This window comes from Elephantulus edwardii, unplaced genomic scaffold, assembly GCF_000299155.1.
Source record: "Elephantulus edwardii isolate Elephantulus edwardi_28Jun2011 unplaced genomic scaffold, EleEdw1.0 scaffold00196, whole genome shotgun sequence".
NCBI classification, from domain to species: domain Eukaryota; kingdom Metazoa; phylum Chordata; class Mammalia; order Macroscelidea; family Macroscelididae; genus Elephantulus; species Elephantulus edwardii.
Genome location: NW_006399946.1, coordinates 1,769,609 through 1,774,474, shown reverse-complemented (window position 1 = coordinate 1,774,474; position 4,866 = coordinate 1,769,609). Strand labels below are relative to the sequence as shown.

At 45.3% G+C, this 4,866-nt stretch overlaps 1 pseudogene; it reads left to right on the top strand.

The window, feature by feature from the left end:
• Nucleotides 1-3,849, top strand: part of LOC102870886 — a 47,661-nt pseudogene extending 43,812 nt beyond the window's left edge.
• Nucleotides 3,850-4,866: the final 1,017 nt, after the last annotated feature.

Genomic DNA, 4,866 nt, shown 5'->3' with positions numbered 1-4,866 from the left:
GAGAGTTTGTAAAAACAAGACCAGCATTGCAGGAAACACTGAGAGATCTCCTTCCTACAGAGTTACCACAGACAGCAGCATGGACCGAAGTAACTAGCAACAACACCAAAAAGAATTCAACAGAATGATAGCAATAAAACCCTGCATCTCAATAATCACACTGAATGAGAGGAGTGGCCTGTTTCAGGGAGAGCTGTTTTGAGGCCTACCTCAAGGCCATGCTAAGCACTGACTTTAAGATTCCCAAGAAGAACATCTTGTTGACCATCAGCAGTTATAAGAACAAAAATAAGCTGCTTCCAACACTGTGGTTGCTGGAGAGCCTGGGCTATAGCCTGTATGCTACTCTGGGCACCGCTGACTTCTATACGGAGCATGGCGTCAGGGTCACAGCTGTGGACTGGCACTTTGAGGAGGCATTGGATGGGGAGTGCTCACCACAGGGAAGCATCTTGGAACAGTTGGCTGAGACTCACTTTGAGCTTGTTATTAAACTCTCATCAAGGGCTACTACACCTGGCACCTGGATGCAGATTTCTCTGTGCCCTTTATCATCCACATCAAGTGCACCTAACTATTTGTAGAGGCATTAGGCCAAATTGGGCCAGCCCCTACTTTGGAGGTACATGTTGACTGCATGAACTCCTGGAAGCTTGTGCAACTGCTTGGACTGATAGATGTCTATGTGTACCTTTTGTCACCTGGTGGGACGCACAAAGAGGTCTTCTCCTCAGGCACAGTGGCTGCCCTGGCTGGGGTGTCACCATGGTGTGTGCCATGCCTAATACTCGGCCCCATTATTGATGCCTCAGTTCTGGCAATAGCCCAGAAGTTGGCAGAAGTTGACAGAAGTTTGCCTTATTCCTTAGGGCCTTATCTGAAAATATAGGGACCCTGGGCCTTCTGGCTGAATCTGCTGCAGAGTTGAAGCTCTACTTCAGTGAGACCGTCTTCAAGCTACAGCTGGACAGTGTGGCCCAATGGATGGAGCACTTTGAGGCATAGACATCCAACCTTTCCATTGTGGACTGCACAGAGAGGTAGAGTGTTGCTGCTGTCCTCATGGTGGCTCAGCTGACCCAGTGCTCCATGCACATTTGTCACATTGCACAGAAGGGATAGATCATACTGATCAAAGCTATAAAGGCACAGCGGCTGTGAAGTGGCCCTTCACCATCTGTTGCTGAGCGACCTGCAACATCTTGGACATGGGAAGGGGAAGGTTCAACTCAAGCTTGGCTCCCCCCCAAGATGTGGAGGCTCTGTGGAAGAACAGAGCTGTCACTGATTTTCCTCAGACCATGCCCCTCATACTTTGGAAAAGAAATGTGGGCCTGGGCCTCCCCCTGGCTTCCCAGGCCTTGAGACCATGCTGCCACTGCTGCTGACTGCTGTTAGGGAGGGCTGGCTCAGGCTGGATGACCTGGTACAGTGACTGCACCATAATGCTTGGTGCATCTTTCACCTATCTCCCCCCACCCCCAAGGAAGACACCTATGTGGAGGTGGATCTGAAGCATGAATGGACAATCCCTAATCACATGTTTTTCTCCAAGGCACACTGGACACCCTTTGAAGGGCAGAAGGTCAAGACGGGTACAGTCCACTACGTGGTACTTTGAGTGAAGGTTGCCTATATTGATGGGCAATTTCTGGTGCCTTACGATTACTGGCAGGATGTACAAAAGTTGCTATATAGGGCTGTTCCCCAGCTTACATCCTCCACCCCTGTCGCCAATGAGCTCACCTCAACATCAGAAAGGTCCTGATAGAATGTCCCAGGGCTTCCTGACAGCCACTTCCAACTCGAATACACTGAGCCTCTGATTTGGGTTTTCCAGCTGAGGAACCAAAAGAGAAGTCTCAGAAGGCAGCAGAGTCAGAGCTGACAGGAACCTCTGACGGCACCTGCTACCCTCTAACACCAGTACCTAGACAGGCATCACCCCAGAACCTGGAGGCCCCTAGCCTGCTGCACCCCCAGAACTCACTCCTGCTGCACTCATTAGTTAGCCAACATATCCTGTCTGACCAGTAGTTCCTGTTCAATGCTGTGTATGATGGTGCAGAAAGAGTACAGCCTGGGCATTCTCATTCATTCATTTATTTACTTATTTAGGGTTTTTTTTTTAAGGTCATTTTATTATTATTTTTTTAATAGCATTCTGTTTACTACAAATGTTTCGTATTGGCTTCCCATATTTCCCCCCTTTAGTTTTTATCATAATTATGTTATCATCTAGATGTTGTTGTTGTTGTTATGTGCCGTCGAGTCGCTTGCAACTCATAGTGACCCTATGTACAAAGCTCTAAACTCTGCTCTGTCCTGTGCCAATCTCATTGCCTCTGACACACTCATCCTGATTGCCCCAGTCACCAAATCAATCCATCTCCCAGAGTGCCTTACCTTCCTGCGCCTGCCCTCCAACTTCCCAAGCATGATGTCCCTCTCCAAGGACCAGTTTCTCCTTACAACATGACCAAAGTATGTCAGATGAAGCCTCAGAATCCTTGCCTCCAAGGAGCAGCCCAGTTTAACCCTCTTCAGAATGAATCTGTGTTCTCTTAGCAGTCCATGGCACCTTCAGCACTCTTCTCCAACACCATAACTCAAAAGCATCAATTCTCCTCCTATCCTCCCAGGTCATTGTCCAGCTCTCTGATGCATAACAAGTGATTACAAAGACCATGGCCTGTACCAGACGCACCTTTGTCTCCAGAGACACACCGTTGCTCTTGAGTACTTTAGAGAGGTCCCTAACAGCAGACTTTCCCATGACAATACGTCTTTTAATTTCCTGGCTGCTGGTGCCAAGAGTGTTGATTGTGGAGCCAAGCAAACCAAAGCTGTGAACAATCTCAATCTCTTCACCATCCATCCTGATGCTTATACACAAACAAATAAAACAAATTAAACATAATAAACTCAAAGAAATACTTTCAAAAATCTCCATATGATCAGAAGGATTCAGGTTGAATATTCCTTGAAAGTCTGTTTTAATTGTCCCATTGCCACCGTGTTTGTCAAAACCAGTTCTGATTAATCTCCTTTGTCATTGTGTCCTTTGCTATTCCCTATTACTCCTCCCTGAGAGAGATTTCACCCTGATTCACAAGGAAAAGAGGACTGTGTATTCTCTTAGCTACTTCCTGCTTAAAAGACACGCTATAGGTTTCAGGGTGAAGATCTTCTCTCACTACTCTAAAGGACCCCTTAGGCAATAGAAAAGATGTAGACTATTGTGGAGATTGATTTTGGAATTTAGATGCACTGTTATCAGTTGTGCTTAGCCATACATGTTCATATCCTTGAAGATGTATCATGGAAGTATTGCAGCCTAGAAGACACACATTTAACTAACAAGTTAAAAGTACATGTGTCAAAAATTAAAAGCAATAATATTACAAGTAGAGGTTCTAACAGTGAGCCTGGACATTCTCAAGGAGAAGGTGATGGCCTACATGTAGCATGATGTAGGCATAAGGACCAGCAACTCCTTTGCAGCAGCCATGGCCTGGCATAGGGGTGTTGTGCTCATCTTCTCTGAAACTACATCATCTATCCAGAAGGCGGGTTCCTGGATTGACTGCCCAGACCATGAGCTGCTATGCTGATGTCATCATCCTCTGGCACACTCAGCCTGGAGCCATGGAGTTGGCAACTAAATACTGCCAAAGGCCAGTGATCAATGCTGGAGATTATGTTGGAGAGCCTCTCTCACAGGCCCTGCTGGACATCTTCACTATCCAAGGGGAGCTGGGAACTGTCAATGGCGTGACGATCACAATGGTGAGCAACTTAAAACATGAATGTGCAGGCTACCCGATCTCCATTATTAAACCTTACTAAGATCTTTTCAGTAACATTTTTGCTCACCTAATTTCACCTGATGGTATGCATAGGAATCAGATCGATTATATCTGTGGAAAAAACCCCTGGAGAAGCTCAATATCAGCTGTAAAAACTAGGCCAGGAGCTGATTGTGGAACAGACCACCAACTACTCATATGTAAGTTCAAACTGAAGCTGAGGAAAAGTAAACCAAATCCATCGGAACCAAACTATGACTTTGAGTCTATCCCACCTGAATTTCAGAATCATCTCAGGAACACGTTTGAGGCCTTGAGCACTAATGAGTGAAGACCAGACGAGTTGTGGGAGGATGTCAAGGGTATCATCCAGGAAAAGTGCAAACAGTCACTGCAAAGACAAAAGAGAAAAAGAAGACCAAAATGGATGTCAGAAGAGACTATGAAAATTGCACTGGAGGGTAGAGAAGCCAAAGCACAAGGAAGAAATCCAGATACTAAAGAGTTGAATAGAAGGTTTCAAAAGACAGCACAGGATGATGAAGTAAAATATTACAATGAAATGTGCAAGGAGTTAGAATCAGAAAAGCAAAAGGGCCAAACTCATTCAGCATTTCTTAAGCTCAAGGAACTGAAGAACAAATTTAAACCTCGAGTTGTTACAATCAAAGGTGCTTTAGGCAGAATGTTAAATGATCCAGGAGGTATCAAAAGAAGATGGAAGGAATATACTGAGTCATTGTATAGAAAGGAATTGGCAAATATAGAAGAATTTAATGAAATAACATTTGAGCAAGAGCCTATGGTGATGAAGGCAGAAGTTCAAGCTGCTTGGAAGGAAATAGCAAAAAATAAGCCCCCCTGGAATAGATGGTATACCAACAGACATATTTCAGCTAACAGATGCTGCCCTGGATGTGCTCACCAAGGTGTGCCAAGAAATCTGGAGAACAACCACTTGGCCAACTGACTGGAAGAGATCTACATTTGTTCGCATCCCAAAGAAGGGTGACCCAACTGAGTGTGGAAACTACAGAACAATATCATCGATTTCCCA